This window comes from Acipenser ruthenus, chromosome 10, assembly GCF_902713425.1.
Source record: "Acipenser ruthenus chromosome 10, fAciRut3.2 maternal haplotype, whole genome shotgun sequence".
NCBI classification, from domain to species: Eukaryota; Metazoa; Chordata; class Actinopteri; order Acipenseriformes; family Acipenseridae; genus Acipenser; species Acipenser ruthenus.
The window spans coordinates 21,238,202-21,257,056 of record NC_081198.1 but is presented as its reverse complement, the minus strand read 5'-3'; the positions used below and the strand labels follow the sequence as shown (position 1 = coordinate 21,257,056).

Below are 18,855 nucleotides of genomic sequence, written 5' to 3'. Positions count from 1 at the left end.
GTCTGTGTCTATCACAAGCAGGAGCTAGACACTATCACCACGACCAGAAGGGCACAAACTCTTATCAAGGACTTTGTAATTCTGGACATGCGGACCCTCGGGAAGGACAAGGCCTGCGCGGAGTGGAGGATCGCCGGACTTCAGGACGTGAAGATGGAATAAAGGAAAAAACTGGAACCGCTAGCTCCTAGGAGCGGGACTACGGGGCACCGCTAAGCCTTTTATTTATTTTGTCATGCCAGCATTCCGCCCTTTTTAGCTGGCATGACCGTTTTTCAACGGTGCCCTGGTTTTATGTAGTCTTTTGTTTCAGTTTTATGGACTTTTATTTGATTTACGTTGAATGTTTTATTTGATTTTGTTTTGTTTTGTTTTATGTATCTTTAAGATTTTTAATGTAAACTATTAAAAGTTACATTTTAAGTGTTTTAAAATTTTAGAATTTTAACTCACTGTTTTATACACTGTCCCTTTTCCCCTGTCCCTGTTTTAGATCTAGTTTTATGTTCACTTTTGAACCTTTTAGAGAGCACTCCCCGGCCCTCACAAGCACTGGTTTTTTATAGATGGTTCTTTTTTTCCAGTCACTTTTAAAACAGCACAGGTTTTTTTCATGTTGATTTTAATCTGTGTCTGTTTTAACCATGTACAAAGCACAATTGTCTTGGTGTTTTTAAATGTATTTTAAATGCTTTTAAAACAAAATGTATGTCTGTATGCATGAATGTCATCTTTAAAAGAAATGTAAAATGAATGAAAAAACGAATGGGTGTAAATGTAAAAAAATGTAAAATCTCAATAAAAGAGTATTAATATCTGATACGTCCCCTATCAGGGGACCATATATTAAATTGATTTTTGGAATGGGGAGATGGAACAGGGGCTTGCTCCGTCCACTCCACGCATCGGCCCGGTATTGCAGTACCTCCGGGAACGGTGCACACCTTTCTCTAACGTTGGTCAAAGTCAGATCTGGATCTCTCCTGTGAGCATTTTGTCTACCCCTGCTGGAGGGAGAGTGCCAGTGTTGATGCAAGTTTTCCCGCCGTTTTACTTCTTTTTTTTCTTTCTCTCTTTCTCTCTTTCTTTCTTTCTCTCTTTCTCTCTTTCTTTCTCTCTTTCTTTCTTGCTGTCTTTCTTTCTTTTATTCACATGTGGTGATGATGTAGACAGCAGCAGGTTGTTTCCTGGGAGCATGCAGCTAACCAGACAAGTGTGGTGGAACATGTCCCTATGCCAGGACCTTCTTAGCAAGCCAGCCAGCCAGCGAGGCACAGTTGTAGTTACCCAAGGCACCTTGCACAGCATAGCAGCTTGGCATGACTATTTGTAAGACGCACTCCGCCAGTTTATGTTTTGTTTTTGGTGTTATGTGTGTGTTTTTGCTTTGTTTTGTTTCCTCCTGCTTAAATTGCACATTTCCCCTCTGGAAGCAGCAGCCCGTTTTTTTGGGGTCTGCTTGTGCTTGAAATTTTGCACCCACCTTTGAATCCCCCTGTGCCGTCCGGGCTGGGGGGCCCCGGGCAAGGGCCAAGTCGCCATCGCTTCTCGGCCTTTTGGCTAAGATCAAGTGTAGTATCTGTTCTTATCAGTTTAATATCTGATACGTCCCCTATCAGGGGACCATATATTAAATTGATTTTTGGAATCGGGAGATGGAAAAGGGGCTTGCTCCGTCCACTCCACGCATCGGCCCGGTATTGCAGTACCTCCGGGAACGGTGCACACCTTTCTCTAACGTTGGTCAAAGTCAGATCAGGATCTCTCCTGTGAGCATTTTGTCTACCCCTGCTGGAGGGAGAGTGCCAGTGTTGATGCAAGTTTTCCCGCCGTTTTACTTCTTTTTTTTTTCTTTCTCTCTTTCTTTCTTTCTCTCTTTCTTTCTCTCTTTCTCTCTTTCTTTCTCTCTTTCTTTCTTGCTGTCTTTCTTTCTTTTATTCACATGTGGTGATGATGTAGACAGCAGCAGGTTGTTTCCTGGGAGCATGCAGCTAACCAGACAAGTGTGGTGGAACATGTCCCTATGCCAGGACCTTCTTAGCAAGCAAGCCAGCCAGCGAGGCACAGTTGTAGTTACCCAAGGCACCTTGCACAGCATAGCAGCTTGGCATGACTATTTGTAAGACGCACTCCGCCAGTTTATGTTTTGTTTTTGGTGTTATGGGTGTGTTTTTGCTTTGTTTTGTTTTCTCCTGCTTAAATTGCACATTTCCCCTCTGGAAGCAGCAGCCCGTTTTTTGGGGGTCTGCTTGTGCTTGGAATTTTGCACCCACCTTTGAATCCCCCTGTGCCGTCCGGGCTGGGGGGCCTCGGGCAAGGGCCAAGTCGCCATCGCTTCTCGGCCTTTTGGCTAAGATCAAGTGTAGTATCTGTTCTTATCAGTTTAATATCTGATACGTCCCCTATCAGGGGACCATATATTAAATTGATTTTTGGAATCGGGAGATGGAACAGGGGCTTGCTCCGTCCACTCCACGCATCGGCCCGGTATTGCAGTACCTCCGGGAACGGTGCACACCTTTCTCTAATGTTGGTCAAAGTCAGATCTGGATCTCTCCTGTGAGCATTTTGTCTACCCCTGCTGGAGGGAGAGTGCCAGTGTTGATGCAAGTTTTCCCGCCGTTTTACTTCTTTTTTTTTTCTTTCTCTCTTTCTTTCTTTCTCTCTTTCTTTCTCTCTTTCTCTCTTTCTTTCTCTCTTTCTTTCTTGCTGTCTTTCTTTCTTTTATTCACATGTGGTGATGATGTAGACAGCAGCAGGTTGTTTCCTGGGAGCATGCAGCTAACCAGACAAGTGTGGTGGAACATGTCCCTATGCCAGGACCTTCTTAGCAAGCCAGCCAGCCAGCGAGGCACAGTTGTAGTTACCCAAGGCACCTTGCACAGCATAGCAGCTTGGCATGACTATTTGTAAGACGCACTCCGCCAGTTTATGTTTTGTTTTTGGTGTTATGTGTGTGTTTTTGCTTTGTTTTGTTTTCTCCTGCTTAAATTGCACATTTCCCCTCTGGAAGCAGCAGCCCGTTTTTTTGGGGTCTGCTTGTGCTTGAAATTTTGCACCCACCTTTGAATCCCCCTGTGCCGTCCGGGCTGGGGGGCCCCGGGCAAGGGCCAAGTCGCCATCGCTTCTCGGCCTCTTGGCTCAGATCAAGTGTAGTACCTGCGTGCGGGGAATCTCTTGGTTGGAAGCGATAGCATTTGGTTGCGGAAACTTATTTGAGAATTGTATATTTTTGTGTTATATAATTTGTTTTTGTTTTGTTCCCCCAGGTTCTGGTTTGGTTCTTTGCGGTTGCTGTGAGGAGAGAGTAGGACAGGACAGAGGAAGGAAGCTGGGGGGTAAGTCCCTTCGGGGGCTTATCTTTTTTTTTGGTGGCGTTTTTTTCTCTTTTCTAATTTTGTGGTGATGGCCGCTACTAGGGTAGGAGTGCGGAGGCACCATTGTGCTAGGTTTTGTTTGAAAGAAAGTGAGGGTTTATTGGTCACTAGAACTGATTTTTCCAAGCGAGTTTTACAGAAAGAGCTGGGCCTTAAGCCTGGTGATATCTTTTGTCTTATTAATCTTCCAGGAGGGAGGGGGTGGGATGTGAGCTTGATGAGTTCTTCTGTCATGGAATATTTTTGGAGAAGGTATGAGGAAAAGAGATATGAGGGTTTGTTGAGTGAGTTTAATGTAGAGAGGTTAAGTTACACTGGAGTGAAAACTGTGTTTGTAAAGATGTTTAATGAGCTAGTGGAAGCAGAGGATGTGGCTACTTGGTTAGCACGTTTTTGTACAGTTAAAGGGTCACCTGTGAAAGTGATGGATGCAGAGGGGATTTGGACTTGTTCCTGGAAGATTCCAGTAGTACAGAGACCAGACTATGGGGGGTATGGCGGTTTGGAGCATATTCCTCAGACTATTGTGCTTGGTGAAAATAGAGGGCTGGTATACTATCAGGGTCAGCCAAAGTTGTGTAGAAACTGTGGAGAAATGGGGCACCTTCGTGAGGCTTGTAAACAGATAATATGCAAAAAGTGTAGGGGTGTTGGCCATGTCTATGCTGAATGTACGAATGAAAGGAAGTGCAATTTGTGCGGTGAAACATCTCATTTGTTTAGGAACTGCCCCAAATCATATGCTAACATGTTGAAAGAGGATTACAACAATGCAGGTGTGGCGGTGGTTAAAGATGGTGAGGTTGGGGAAAAAAGCACTACTGAGGATGTAGGGAAAGAGGTTCAGGACAAGGACAAAGTCGTTTTGAAAGGGTGTTTGGTTGAGGATTTGGTTGTGTCTTCATCAGGTGAGGAGGTGGAAGAGGATAGGGTGGAGTCAGATCCAAATGTGGGGAATGCTAAGGTGATTGGTCCTGAGGGGCAGAAGGTAATTGAGGGTGAAACAGGTGCAGCTGAAAGTAAGAAGCCGGAGGCGGGGCCTGGTAGGGCGGTGGCTGGTGGAGAGTTGCAGCAGGAGGTGTGCAAAATTCCCAGCAGTCCTTGTAGTACTGCAAGTGATTTATTAATATGTTTGGAGTCCTCATTGGGGAGCGAGGATGAAAGCAGGGACTTTGAAATGAAGGAACTGGAAAATTCAAAAAAAAGGAAATTTGATTATTTTGAGGAAACTGATCAGGAAAAAAATATTGTGACTCAGGATGATGGGGTGGTGTGTTGTGAGTTTGGGGTTGAGGGTGTGTCTTCCCCCTCAGGGTCAGAAAGAGAAGATTATCCTGTGAAAGAACAGAACGAGGCACCTTTTCTAGGGCCATGCTTGGAAGATGTTGGTAGTGGCTATAGTTAGATTTAAAATGGATGTTTTTTTTTATTATTATTATTATTATTATGGCGCTTTCAGTGGCTACTATAAATGTAAGGAGTATGAAGAGCAGCCTGAGGGGTGAGGCTGTTTTGTCCTTTTTAGGCAGTCAGAATTTTGATGTGATTATGTTACAGGAGTGTGGTCTTCCTTTTAAGGAGAATTATTTGGACATGGGGAAGAAATGGAAATATGGGCCATCCTTTTGGAGTGGGTCTGATGAAAATAAATCTGATGGGGTAGCCATTTTAATTAAAAATAGGAATTTGGTGGTGAAAGGGAGTACTGTGGTGAAGTCTGGGAGACTTTTGAGAGTAGACATTTGTTATATGGGGAAAGATTGTGTTTTTGTTAATGTATATGCATCACCAAATGTACATGAGCGAACTGAGTTATTCAATGATTTAAGAGGTGTTTTAGTGAGGAATAAAACAGTGGTATTAGCAGGTGATTTTAATTGTGTTCTTAGGAAGGAGGAGAAAGCACCTATAAAGGATGGCTTCAAATTGGATAAATCCTCGCTGGTACTAAACGAGATTGTTAAAGATTTTAAATTGATTGATTTATTTCGTAAGCACAAGCCTGATGAGAAGGGGTTCACATGGGTGAGGGATAATGGAACACAAAGCTCGAGAATTGACTTTGTTTTTGTGAGCAAGGGGGTTAAATGTATAGACTGTACAGTGAGCCCAGTTTTCTTTTCGGATCACTTGGTTTTAAATGTAAAAATTGATTTGGTTGCATGTGTCACTTTGGGGAAGGGTGTGTGGAAGCTAAATATTTCACTGTTAGAGGATAAGGCTATAGAAGCCTTATTCCAGGTGAGGTATGAGGAATGGAGATCTCTGAAGGGGTGTTTTGAAACAGGAGGGCAGTGGTGGGAAGAAGTTAAAAAAAGGATTAAAGAATTCTTTATTATGGTGGGCAAGAGGAAGGCTGGAAAAGAAAAGAGGAAAATTGGAGGGTTAAGTAAAAGATTAAACCGATATTATAGATTGAGGGAGAGGGGTTTTGACTTTAATGAAGAAATAAATCAGGTAAAAAAAGAATTAAAAGACATTTTTGAGAGAGGATGTAAAAAAGTCATTTTCCAGAGTCGGGTTAAGGTGTTGGAAGAAAATGAAACATGTTCTCGTTTCTTTTTCAAAAAGGTTGTTGAGGGGAGCAAAACAATGGGAGGGTTGAAGAAGGATGGTGTTGTGGTCTCAACTACTGAGGAGATGTTGGGTGTGGCTGAGGGGTTTTATAAAGAACTATATGGAGAGAGGGAGGGGGAGAAAGATAAAATGGAGGAGCTGGAGAGGGCCTTGGAGGGGAAAGTGGTTAATGGGAAACACCTGGAAGAAGATTTAACTCTAGAGGAGGTGGGGAAGGCAATGAAAAGTTTTAAAAGAGGGAAGGTCCCAGGAAGTGATGGACTTCCTTTGGAGTTTTATTTGAAATTCTGGGATATTATAGCAAGGGATATTCTTTTGGTTTTTAAAGAGTTTGGGAAACAAGAGATCTTGCCTGAAAGTTTCAGACAAGGGATAATTACTCTGATTTTTAAAAAAAACGATAAACAAGATTTGAAGAATTGGAGGCCTATTAGTCTATTGAATGTGGATTTTAAAATTTTTAGTAAGATTTTAACTCTTAGGATGAAAAATGTATTGGAGGAAGTGATAGACCCGGATCAGACCTGTGCTGTGCCTGGAAGGAGGATCACGGACAGTCTGGTAATGATTCGTGACACCATCTGTTACGCGAGAGACAGAAATATGAGGATCTGTTTATTAAATTTAGATTTGGAGAAGGCTTACGATCGGATCTCGCACCAGTTTATGTTTCATATTCTGCTAAAGATGGGGTTTCCGGAGAGGTTTCTAGCCTGGGTGGGTCTGCTGTACAAAGGGATTGAGAGCAGGATATTGATAAATGGGGTTTTGTCTAAAACAGTTGGAATAAACTGTGGTGTTAGGCAAGGGTGTCCGTTATCCCCCTTACTGTTTATATGCTGTATGGAACCTCTAGCGCAGCTTCTGAGAAAGGAGAAAAATATCACTGGTTTTAGAATCCCTGGGAGTGGGGGGATGGAAGTCAAGTGTGCCCTTTACATGGACGATGTGAATGTTGTTTGTGTTGACGAACCATCTGTGAGTAAAGTTTTAGCTATAACAGAACAATTTTGTAAGGCATCTGGGTCCAAGCTAAACAAAGAGAAGAGTGAAATTATGTTTTATGGGAAGTGGGATACGGCGGTCGGGAAGGACTTAAATGTAAAGAGGGACTGTATTAAAATATTGGGGGTCAATTTTGGGGCTGTAGGTGATGGAACTAAGAATTGGGAGGAGGTGGGTGTAAAAGTCAAGAAGAAGTTGGGATACTGGAAGTTGCGGAACCTCACACTGGAAGGGAAGGTTCTGATTGTTAAAGCTGTCATTTTGCCTATTTTGTTGTATACCTCTATGATTTTTCCTCCAGCCAAGCAGACGGTTTGTGTTCTCAGGAGAGAGCTGTTCCACTTCTTCTGGGGATCAAAATGGGAGAGATTGAGAAGGGAGATTGTGGGTAAAGGGAAGCTAAAGGGCGGTAAAGGGTTGCCAGATATATTCATGTTTTTAATGATAAAGTATGTATGTTTTCATTTTGATATGTGCGTAAATGGAGTCTGTAAAGGGGCGTTTTTTGTTAGGTTTTTTTTGGGATCGTATCTCAGGAGTCTGAAAATAATGAATATCTCATTGACTGTTCCCACTGCGTTTGAGATACCGTATCACTATGCAATTATTAAAAGGTTTTTAAAAGACCGAGATATGGAGAAGTGTGGAAAGGATGTGTTTTTCAATAAAAAAAAACTATCTGTTTTTGTACAGGAAAGGGAACAAATGTGTTCAGTCAAGGGTGCTATGCTTGCCGACCCAAAGAGGGTGTGGAGGAATGTGGCCCATCCTGGCCTAGTGAATCGGCATCGTGACCTGTCCTGGCTGGTGGCCCATGACATCTTGCCTGTGAGAGCAATGTTGAATGCAAGGAATCTCTCGAGAACCTCTAGATGTCCCAGAGAGGGCTGTGGGGCGGAGGAGACATGCCTGCATTTGTTTCGAGAATGCCATTTTGCAATAAACCTATGGAGAGAAGTAGTAGGTTTCACTGACCTGTTTCTGGATAGTAATATCTTGGATGATATGATGGTGCTCTACGGGATCAGTAAAAAAGTTTTTCCCAAAGGACTTTGGTTCAAAATATGGGTTGTGATTACCTGTGTAAAGGATGCAATCTGGAAAGTAAGGAACTTGTTGGTGCTGCAAAATAAACTTTTGACTGTAATTGAAACAAAACAACTTGCGCTGTCTATTGTGAAAGATTATGTGTTGCGAGATGTGGCTGCTGGAGACCTGGAGAAGGTGAAGATGGAATGGCATCTGGAACAATGGGAAGATGGGATGGAATGGGTCACCGGGCTGGTTGATGGGTCTGGGTCTGGTTTCACGGGGACAGGGTGAAGGATGTTCTTTGAGGACACACACTTGCCTGTACAAAATGTTTTGGAACTATGTGGATGGAATGAATGTATAATTATGTAATATGTCCGTATTCAGTAAGGTAAAAGGATATATGGAAATGAATGGTGATTTGTTATGTGCTGATTTGTCTAGAGGGTATTGTAACTGATATGGTATTGTGAATATTTAATTAATAAAATTTATAAAAAAAATAAATAAAAAAAAAATCTGTTCTTATCAGTTTAATATCTGATACGTCCCCTATCAGGGGACCATATATTAAATTGATTTTTGGAATCGGGAGATGGAACAGGGGCTTGCTCCGTCCACTCCACGCATCGGCCCGGTATTGCAGTTCCTCCGGGAACGGTGCACACCTTTCTCTAACGTTGGTCAAAGTCAGATCTGGATCTCTTCTGTGAGCATTTTGTCTACCCCTGCTGGAGGGAGAGTGCCAGTGTTGATGCAAGTTTTCCCGTCTTTTTACTTCTTTTTTTTTTCTTTCTCTCTTTCTTTCTTTCTCTCTTTCTTTCTCTCTTTCTCTCTTTCTTTCTCTCTTTCTTTCTTGCTGTCTTTCTTTCTTTTATTCACATGTGGTGATGATGTAGACAGCAGCAGGTTGTTTCCTGGGAGCTAGCAGCTAACCAGACAAGTGTGGTGGAACATGTCCCTATGCCAGGACCTTCTTAGCAAGCCAGCCAGCCAGCGAGGCACAGCTTGGCATGACTATTTGTAAGACGCACTCCGCCAGTTTATGTTTTGTTTTTGGTGTTATGTGTGTGTTTTTGCTTTGTTTTGTTTCCTCCTGCTTAAATTGCACATTTCCCCTCTGGAAGCAGCAGCCCGTTTTTTTGGGGTCTGCTTGTGCTTGAAATTTTGCACCCACCTTTGAATCCCCCTGTGCCGTCCGGGCTGGGGGGCCCCGGGCAAGGGCCAAGTCGCCATCGCTTCTCGGCCTTTTGGCTAAGATCAAGTGTAGTATCTGTTCTTATCAGTTTAATATCTGATACGTCCCCTATCAGGGGACCATATATTAAATTGATTTTTGGAATCGGGAGATGGAACAGGGGCTTGCTCCGTCCACTCCACGCATCGGCCCAGTATTGCAGTACCTCCGGGAACGGTGCACACCTTTCTCTAACGTTGGTCAAAGTCAGATCTGGATCTCTCCTGTGAGCATTTTGTCTACCCCTGCTGGAGGGAGAGTGCCAGTGTTGATGCAAGTTTTCCCGCCGTTTTACTTCTTTTTTTTTCTTTCTCTCTTTCTTTCTTTCTCTCTTTCTTTCTCTCTTTCTCTCTTTCTTTCTCTCTTTCTTTCTTGCTGTCTTTCTTTCTTTTATTCACATGTGGTGATGATGTAGACAGCAGCAGGTTGTTTCCTGGGAGCATGCAGCTAACCAGACAAGTGTGGTGGAACATGTCCCTATGCCAGGACCTTCTTAGCAAGCCAGCCAGCCAGCGAGGCACAGTTGTAGTTACCCAAGGCGCCTTGCACAGCATAGCAGCTTGGCATGACTATTTGTAAGACGCACTCCGCCAGTTTATGTTTTGTTTTTGGTGTTATGTGTGTGTTTTTGCTTTGTTTTGTTTTCTCCTGCTTAAATTGCACATTTCCCCTCTGGAAGCAGCAGCCCGTTTTTTGGGGGTCTGCTTGTGCTTGGAATTTTGCACCCACCTTTGAATCCCCCTGTGCCGTCCGGGCTGGGGTGCCCCGGGCAAGGGCCAAGTCGCCATCGCTTCTCGGCCTTTTGGCTAAGATCAAGTGTAGTATCTGTTCTTATCAGTTTAATATCTGATACGTCCCCTATCAGGGGACCATATATTAAATTGATTTTTGGAATCGGGAGATGGAACAGGGGCTTGCTCCGTCCACTCCACGCATCGGCCCGGTATTGCAGTACCTCCGGGAACGGTGCACACCTTTCTCTAACGTTGGTCAAAGTCAGATCTGGATCTCTCCTGTGAGCATTTTGTCTACCCCTGCTGGAGGGAGAGTGCCAGTGTTGATGCAAGTTTTCCCGCTGTTTTACTTCTTTTTTTTTCTTTCTCTCTTTCTTTCTCTCTTTCTCTCTTTCTTTCTCTCTTTCTTTCTTGCTGTCTTTCTTTCTTTTATTCACATGTGGTGATGATGTAGACAGCAGCAGGTTGTTTCCTGGGAGCATGCAGCTAACCAGACAAGTGTGGTGGAACATGTCCCTATGCCAGGACCTTCTTAGCAAGCCAGCCAGCCAGCGAGGCACAGTTGTAGTTACCCAAGGCACCTTGCACAGCATAGCAGCTTGGCATGACTATTTGTAAGACGCACTCCGCCAGTTTATGTTTTGTTTTTGGTGTTATGTGTGTGTTTTTGCTTTGTTTTATTTTCTCCTGCTTAAATTGCACATTTCCCCTCTGGAAGCAGCAGCCCGTTTTTTGGGGGTCTGCTTGTGCTTGGAATTTTGCACCCACCTTTGAATCCCCCTGTGCCGTCCGGGCTGGGGGGCCCCGGGCAAGGGCCAAGTCGCCATCGCTTCTCGGCCTTTTGGCTAAGATCAAGTGTAGTATCTGTTCTTATCAGTTTAATATCTGATACGTCCCCTATCAGGGGACCATATATTAAATTGATTTTTGGAATCGGGAGATGGAACAGGGGCTTGCTCCGTCCACTCCACGCATCGGCCCGGTATTGCAGTACCTCCGGGAACGGTGCACACCTTTCTCTAACGTTGGTCAAAGTCAGATCTGGATCTCTCCTGTGAGCATTTTGTCTACCCCTGCTGGAGGGAGAGTGCCAGTGTTGATGCAAGTTTTCCCGCCGTTTTACTTCTTTTTTTTTTCTTTCTCTCTTTCTTTCTTTCTCTCTTTCTTTCTCTCTTTCTCTCTTTCTTTCTCTCTTTCTTTCTTGCTGTCTTTCTTTCTTTTATTCACATGTGGTGATGATGTAGACAGCAGCAGGTTGTTTCCTGGGAGCATGCAGCTAACCAGACAAGTGTGGTGGAACATGTCCCTATGCCAGGACCTTCTTAGCAAGCCAGCCAGCCAGCGAGGCACAGTTGTAGTTACCCAAGGCACCTTGCACAGCATAGCAGCTTGGCATGACTATTTGTAAGACGCACTCCGCCAGTTTATGTTTTGTTTTTGGTGTTATGTGTGTGTTTTTGCTTTGTTTTGTTTTCTCCTGCTTAAATTGCACATTTCCCCTCTGGAAGCAGCAGCCCGTTTTTTGGGGGTCTGCTTGTGCTTGGAATTTTGCACCCACCTTTGAATCCCCCTGTGCCGTCCGGGCTGGGGGGCCCCGGGCAAGGGCCAAGTCGCCATCGCTTCTCGGCCTTTTGGCTAAGATCAAGTGTAGTATCTGTTCTTATCAGTTTAATATCTGATACGTCCCCTATCAGGGGACCATATATTAAATTGATTTTTGGAATCGGGAGATGGAACAGGGGCTTGCTCCGTCCACTCCACGCATCGGCCCGGTATTGCAGTACCTCCGGGAACGGTGCACACCTTTCTCTAACGTTGGTCAAAGTCAGATCTGGATCTCTCCTGTGAGCATTTTGTCTACCCCTGCTGGAGGGAGAGTGCCAGTGTTGATGCAAGTTTTCCCGCCGTTTTACTTCTTTTTTTTTTCTTTCTCTCTTTCTTTCTTTCTCTCTTTCTTTCTCTCTTTCTCTCTTTCTTTCTCTCTTTCTTTCTTGCTGTCTTTCTTTCTTTTATTCACATGTGGTGATGATGTAGACAGCAGCAGGTTGTTTCCTGGGAGCATGCAGCTAACCAGACAAGTGTGGTGGAACATGTCCCTATGCCAGGACCTTCTTAGCAAGCCAGCCAGCCAGCGAGGCACAGTTGTAGTTACCCAAGGCACCTTGCACAGCATAGCAGCTTGGCATGACTATTTGTAAGACGCACTCCGCCAGTTTATGTTTTGTTTTTGGTGTTATGTGTGTGTTTTTGCTTTGTTTTGTTTTCTCCTGCTTAAATTGCACATTTCCCCTCTGGAAGCAGCAGCCCGTTTTTTGGGGGTCTGCTTGTGCTTGAAATTTTGCACCCACCTTTGAATCAACCTGTGCCGTCCGGGCTGGGGGGCCCCGGGCAAGGGCCAAGTCGCCATCGCTTCTCGGCCTTTTGGCTAAGATCAAGTGTAGTATCTGTTCTTATCAGTATAATATCTGATACGTCCCCTATCAGGGGACCATATATTAAATTGATTTTTGGAATCGGGAGATGGAACAGGGGCTTGCTCCGTCCACTCCACGCATCGGCCCGGTATTGCAGTACCTCCGGGAACGGTGCACACCTTTCTCTAACGTTGGTCAAAGTCAGATCTGGATCTCTCCTGTGAGCATTTTGTCTACCCCTGCTGGAGGGAGAGTGCCAGTGTTGATGCAAGTTTTCCCGCCGTTTTACTTCTTTTTTTTTTCTTTCTCTCTTTCTTTCTATCTCTCTTTCTTTCTCTCTTTCTCTCTTTCTTTCTCTCTTTCTTGCTGTCTTTCTTTCTTTTATTCACATGTGGTGATGATGTAGACAGCAGCAGGTTGTTTCCTGGGAGCATGCAGCTAACCAGACAAGTGTGGTGGAACATGTCCCTATGCCAGGACCTTCTTAGCAAGCCAGCCAGCCAGCGAGGCACAGTTGTAGTTACACAAGGCACCTTGCACAGCATAGCAGCTTGGCATGACTATTTGTAAGACGCACTCCGCCAGTTTATGTTTTGTTTTTGGTGTTATGTGTGTGTTTTTGCTTTGTTTTGTTTCCTCCTGCTTAAATTGCACATTTCCCCTCTGGAAGCAGCAGCCCGTTTTTTGGGGGTCTGCTTGTGCTTGAAATTTTGCACCCACCTTTGAATCAACCTGTGCCGTCCGGGCTGGGGGGCCCCGGGCAAGGGCCAAGTCGCCATCGCTTCTCGGCCTTTTGGCTAAGATCAAGTGTAGTATCTGTTCTTATCAGTTTAATATCTGATACGTCCCCTATCAGGGGACCATATATTAAATTGATTTTTGGAATCGGGAGATGGAACAGGGGCTTGCTCCGTCCACTCCACGCATCGGCCCGGTATTGCAGTACCTCCGGGAACGGTGCACACCTTTCTCTAACGTTGGTCAAAGTCAGATCTGGATCTCTCCTGTGAGCATTTTGTCTACCCCTGCTGGAGGGAGAGTGCCAGTGTTGATGCAAGTTTTCCCGCCATTTTACTTCTTTTTTTTTTCTTTCTCTCTTTCTTTCTTTCTCTCTTTCTTTCTCTCTTTCTCTCTTTCTTTCTCTCTTTCTTGCTGTCTTTCTTTCTTTTATTCACATGTGGTGATGATGTAGACAGCAGCAGGTTGTTTCCTGGGAGCATGCAGCTAACCAGACAAGTGTGGTGGAACATGTCCCTATGCCAGGACCTTCTTAGCAAGCCAGCCAGCCAGCGAGGCACAGTTGTAGTTACCCAAGGCACCTTGCACAGCATTGCAGCTTGGCATGACTATTTGTAAGACGCACTCCGCCAGTTTATGTTTTGTTTTTGGTGTTATGTGTGTGTTTTTGCTTTGTTTTGTTTTCTCCTGCTTAAATTGCACATTTCCCCTCTGGAAGCAGCAGCCCGTTTTTTGGGGGTCTGCTTGTGCTTGGAATTTTGCACCCACCTTTGAATCCCCCTGTGCCGTCCGGGCTGGGGGGCCCCGGGCAAGGGCCAAGTCGCCATCGCTTCTCGGCCTTTTGGCTAAGATCAAGTGTAGTATCTGTTCTTATCAGTTTAATATCTGATACGTCCCCTATCAGGGGACCATATATTAAATTGATTTTTGGAATCGGGAGATGGAACAGGGGCTTGCTCCGTCCACTCCACGCATCGGCCCGGTATTGCAGTACCTCCGGGAACGGTGCACACCTTTCTCTAACGTTGGTCAAAGTCAGATCTGGATCTCTCCTGTGAGCATTTTGTCTACCCCTGCTGGAGGGAGAGTGCCAGTGTTGATGCAAGTTTTCCCGCCGTTTTACTTCTTTTTTTTTTCTTTCTCTCTTTCTTTCTCTCTTTCTTTCTCTCTTTCTCTCTTTCTTTCTCTCTTTCTTTCTTGCTGTCTTTCTTTCTTTTATTCACATGTGGTGATGATGTAGACAGCAGCAGGTTGTTTCCTGGGAGCATGCAGCTAACCAGACAAGTGTGGTGGAACATGTCCCTATGCCAGGTCCTTCTTAGCCAGCCATATACTCTGGTTTCTCTTCAGTTCGAATAGATCTTTCTAAGACTAAGGCTTAGAGGGTAGTGGCATTGCCCGCTCCCTCCGAGGGTCTGTGAGAGGTTTGTTCGGGTGAGGAGGAACAGAATTTTTTTTTATTTTTGACTGGCTTTCATCAGCTCGGCAACTTTTTGGAAGACTAATGCTCAGTCTGGTTTTGGCTTGCCCAATCCAGGCCGAGGGTCTTTCAAGATTTTGTTGACTGTTGAGAGCAGTTTTTTCTTTTTCAGGCGTTTCCAGTTTTTTTCTTTTTCAGGCTTTTCCAGACGTTCCTGGAGTTAGAGAGAAGGAGGACCTACCATCCAGACGACCTTTGAGGACCCTTTGATGACCTAGACGACCTCATCCCCAGCCCTTGATTGTAATCGAGATCCAGACCGAGAGAGCAGCAGGCGCCCAGCAGAGGGCGCCATCTGGGAGGAGCAGAGGGCGGCCCCGGACCCCGAGGAGGCGTCACAGCCACGATTCTTCCTACGTGGTCTCGGTGCCAAGCAGCGCCCCCTACTCCGCCAGGGAAGGACACCGTTCACCTGGGGAGGGGGTCCCTCTTGCGAGGCGACCATCTCCTCAGGGACTAAAGTAATAGTTCCTTCAACTGCCCAGATTTGCTGCTTACGTTGTTTCTTTTCCGTAGAGAGAGACAACCCGGACGTCCAGAGGCTTCTCCCACCCCAATCGGAGGAGCCAGCTGAAGGATGGCGTTCCGGCCAACCCAGGAGACTAGGAGGCACAATGCGGTGCGCTTCACAAGGACCCAGCAAGAGGAAACGGAACCAGGACTGACGAGACTGGAGTTCAGCCGGACCATTCTTCAGAGGGGTATGGGTTTTTCCCCTTCTGACTTGAATTGTTTGGTGAAATTGCCAGGGCTTAAGGAAGTGTTTGAGGTCAGTTTTAGGAACCCCCAAAAGTTACAAGAAATGTGGTCCTTTTGGGGGGAGAATAAATATCTCGCTCCATACAAAGAATTTTGTGTGGATGCACTGACAGACAGAGAAATGAAAGTTGTTACTGTCCAATTTTTCAATGAGGCTGTTAGCGACTATGATATTACAACATGGCTTAACCGCTATGGGAGGGTGTCATCAGAAGGGAGGAAAATTACAGACGAAGATGGGGTTTGGACAGGAGCCAGAAAGTGGCTGGTACGCCTTAATGTTGATCCATCGGGCATTGGAGGCGTCCGCCACATTCCAAACTCCATAGTGTTAGGGCCCAACAGAGGGCTGGTATTCTATAATGGGATGCCAAAACTCTGCAGGAAATGTGGGGAATTAGGACACCTGGCGGCCGCATGTACTGTAGTCAAGTGCAGGAACTGCGGCGCCCCCCACGAGACCAGCCACTGCAGAGAAGAGAGGCAGTGCAATTTGTGTGGAAAGAAGGGGCACCTGTTTAAGGACTGCCCCTCTTCCTATGCCAACATGGCCAGAGCCAGCAAGGCAAATACGAACAAGCCTAGGCCTGAGCAGGAAGAGGGAACAAATAACAAAGATCAGTCCACATCACCACCAACAGTATCCAAAACCCAGACTCCAGCACCACCATCATCACCAGCACCCCCCTCACCCCCCCGCCCCCGAGACATGTCCCGTTTTACGAGGACCCCTTCCCCCAGCCCAGAGAGAGAGTACAACAGCTACTCCACTAGCTCCTCCAGTAGCTCCTCTGATACAGAACACGAGGCAGGGAGGGAGCCCGGACCCAGCAGCGGCCCCCCCCTGAGTAGGGCCCTCTCAGCGCCAGCACTCCCCCTCGGCTCTCGTTATGACGCCATAAGGATTGAGTCCGTGGGGGAGGAAAGCGAAAGCGACAGTGAAAGTGAGAGTGAAAAGGAGGGGAAGGGAATGATGAACCAGCAGAGGGTGGGGAAAAGAAAGGGTAGAGACGATGGGGGGAAAAGAAAGAAGATCAAGATCAAAGACAGCAAGTTGCAGGTGGCCCCCATAGATCCAAAACCAGATAATGTCCACACAAAGTCCCCAGTCTTGCCCTCGCAGGCAGAGACGGAGGCGAGTGGGACGGCTACACTGCCGTCTAGTGGGCAGGTAGCAGCCAGCCAGGGCATCCCCAGCCAGCCTTCCCAGTCGTTGGCACAAACCCTAGCACACCTCGCAGAAGAGGTGTTCACTAATGCACCGAGGGAGAGGTCGGGGTCAACACCTTCCCTGACCAGCAGTACCTCGGTAGCAATGACCCTCTTCAAGCGAAGGGCCTCCCTTCAAAGCATCCTTGACCCCCTCCCTTGTATGGGCAAAACCAGGGGCCCCCTAGAGGTCCTCCTAGATACAGCACTGGAGGACATGGGAATACCCCTGGACGCGGTAAGCCAGAAGTCTGCTAACAGCTCCAATTCAGCAGACGGTAACAGCCAAAGAATGCTGTCTGTCATAACCCCCCCCAGGACAAAGCTGACCCACACGTTCCGAGGGGCCCTGAGCAAGTTCCACCAGACTTACCTTGTAAGGAGTTGAATAGCCCAAACAACTCCACGTACTGTGCATATAAAGATGGTGCCTTCTTGGACGAGGCAGCAGTGAGTACCTTCTCAGGGGTGATGGGAGTTGCAAATAAGCCCAAGCCCCCTCGAAGCAAGCGTAGAGCTAAGAGTAGGAAGAGTGTCCCGACCTCCCAATCATAGTCGCTATGGGGTGGACGCAGCGACTCCTTTTCTTGTTAGCTACCCTGATGGCCCTGATACGTGTGTCTGTTAATGTCAGGAGCATCAGGGAGACACAAAAAAGATTTGATGTACTAAACTATCTAGCTAACTTGAAAGCAGATCTCATCTTTCTGCAGGAGTGTGGTATTTCGTCGAGCCATGATTATAGGGACCTGAAGGAGAGTTGGACCCTGGGGGACTCCTTCTGGTCGGGCTCCAACATAGCCAGAGCCGACGGAGTAGGTATCCTGTTTAAAAACCCTTTTATTACCTCCCGCAGCAGCAGGGAGGTAGAACCTGGTAGAATTCTGAGCGTGGATGTGACATACAACAACACTCCCCTCAGACTGGTCAATGTCTACGCACCCACTAACCAAAACGAAAGAGTTCAATTTTTTCCACAGCTGCGTCCACTCCTGCTGGGGAACGTACCCGTCATCGTGTCAGGTGACTTCAATTGTGCTCTGAGGGACGTAGACCGGAGCAGGCCACGCAACGACCGCTCTAGTAGAGTTTTGTCCTCCATAATATCTGATTTCTCCCTGTGTGATGCAGGTAAGGACCTGGTGCCTCCCTTTACCTGGGTGAGCTCATCTGGGACCTCCTTCTCCCGTATAGATCTCGTCCTGCATACCAGCTCCCTTACGAAGACGGCAGTAGACACCCAGGCCGTCTTCTTCTCTGACCATAGGCTCCTGCAGGTAACATTGCAGGTCCCTCAGACCTCCCAGATGGGGTCAGGGGTCTGGAAATTAAACACCTCCTTACTCGATGACCCCTCCATAGCTGCAGCCTATAAGAGCAGGCTTGTTGAGTGGACCACTTTGCGTGACCTATTCAACTCCCCTATAGAGTGGTGGGAGATGGTCAAAATGAGAACTAAGGGTTATTTCATAGCAGCAGGCAAGAGGAAAGCAAAAGAAAGGAGAGCCAAATATAAATACCTGAATGCTGCCCTCCAGCGTCTGAGCCTGCTTCAGCTTCGGGGGTTCCCTGTAAGCGACGAGATAGCCCAGACCAAGCTAGATCTTTCAGTGCTTTGTAGGGAGGAACAACGAAAGGTCATGCACAATGCAAAAGTGCAAAAAATGGAGGAAGACGAAAAGTGTACTCGCTTCTTCTTCCAGAAAACGAGGGAGAAGCGGCACTTGATGTCCTCCATGCTCGACAGCAGGGGGAGGATAGTAGAGGATAGTGAGGGAGTGAAAAAAGTGGTAGAGAACTTCTATAGGGACCTGTATAACATCAAAGCTACAGATGACACCCTGATAGAGTGGTTCCTGAGCCAGTTGGAGCCTGACTCAGTGCGGGACGACGAGGAGGAGGAGAAGGACCCAGAACTCACGCTGGAGGAGCTCACCCAGGCGGTTAAGACCATGAACACCGGTAAGACGCCAGGTCCAGATGGCATCCCGGGTGAGTATTACCATCTTTTTTGGGACACGCTAAAAGTCCATTTAGCGGAGGTCTACAGAGCGGTCTACAGGGAGAAGCGGTTGGGCCCTTCTATGCGGGAGAGTGTAATTACTCTCCTTCATAAGAAAGGGGAAGTTAAAGATCTACGGAATTGGCGCCCAATCAGCCTCCTTTGCGTGGATTACAAGATACTAGCCAAAGCTCTGATGCTCCGGCTACAAGTACACCTCCCTTTGGTCATTGGCCCCGACCAGGCTTGTGGCGTCCCAGGGAGGTCCATCACGGATATTTTAATGTTAAC

At 46.4% G+C, this 18,855-nt stretch overlaps 10 non-coding genes and 1 pseudogene across 10 annotated transcripts; all 11 read left to right on the top strand.

Annotated features, from left to right (window-relative positions):
• The first annotated feature begins 792 nt into the window (after positions 1-792).
• LOC131738634 (U2 spliceosomal RNA) lies at positions 793-947 on the top strand (annotated as a pseudogene).
• Positions 948-1,540: 593 nt separating this feature from the next.
• On the top strand, positions 1,541-1,731 carry LOC131739219 (U2 spliceosomal RNA). Its single transcript, XR_009330386.1, has one exon. It is a non-coding gene; the product is annotated as a U2 spliceosomal RNA (small nuclear RNA).
• A 599-nt stretch (positions 1,732-2,330) lies between these two features.
• Positions 2,331-2,521, top strand: LOC131738891 (U2 spliceosomal RNA). Its single transcript, XR_009330059.1, has one exon. It is a non-coding gene; the product is annotated as a U2 spliceosomal RNA (small nuclear RNA).
• A 5,954-nt stretch (positions 2,522-8,475) lies between these two features.
• On the top strand, positions 8,476-8,662 carry LOC131738467 (U2 spliceosomal RNA). Its single transcript, XR_009329981.1, has one exon. It is a non-coding gene; the product is annotated as a U2 spliceosomal RNA (small nuclear RNA).
• Positions 8,663-9,225: 563 nt separating this feature from the next.
• On the top strand, positions 9,226-9,416 carry LOC131738289 (U2 spliceosomal RNA). Its single transcript, XR_009329853.1, has one exon. It is a non-coding gene; the product is annotated as a U2 spliceosomal RNA (small nuclear RNA).
• A 598-nt stretch (positions 9,417-10,014) lies between these two features.
• Positions 10,015-10,205, top strand: LOC131738890 (U2 spliceosomal RNA). The gene has a single exon (XR_009330058.1). It is a non-coding gene; the product is annotated as a U2 spliceosomal RNA (small nuclear RNA).
• A 582-nt stretch (positions 10,206-10,787) lies between these two features.
• LOC131738889 (U2 spliceosomal RNA) lies at positions 10,788-10,978 on the top strand. The gene has a single exon (XR_009330057.1). It is a non-coding gene; the product is annotated as a U2 spliceosomal RNA (small nuclear RNA).
• A 599-nt stretch (positions 10,979-11,577) lies between these two features.
• Positions 11,578-11,768, top strand: LOC131738888 (U2 spliceosomal RNA). The gene has a single exon (XR_009330056.1). It is a non-coding gene; the product is annotated as a U2 spliceosomal RNA (small nuclear RNA).
• Positions 11,769-12,367: 599 nt separating this feature from the next.
• On the top strand, positions 12,368-12,558 carry LOC131739295 (U2 spliceosomal RNA). Its single transcript, XR_009330463.1, has one exon. It is a non-coding gene; the product is annotated as a U2 spliceosomal RNA (small nuclear RNA).
• A 595-nt stretch (positions 12,559-13,153) lies between these two features.
• Positions 13,154-13,344, top strand: LOC131738887 (U2 spliceosomal RNA). The gene has a single exon (XR_009330055.1). It is a non-coding gene; the product is annotated as a U2 spliceosomal RNA (small nuclear RNA).
• A 595-nt stretch (positions 13,345-13,939) lies between these two features.
• On the top strand, positions 13,940-14,130 carry LOC131738886 (U2 spliceosomal RNA). Its single transcript, XR_009330054.1, has one exon. It is a non-coding gene; the product is annotated as a U2 spliceosomal RNA (small nuclear RNA).
• Positions 14,131-18,855: the final 4,725 nt, after the last annotated feature.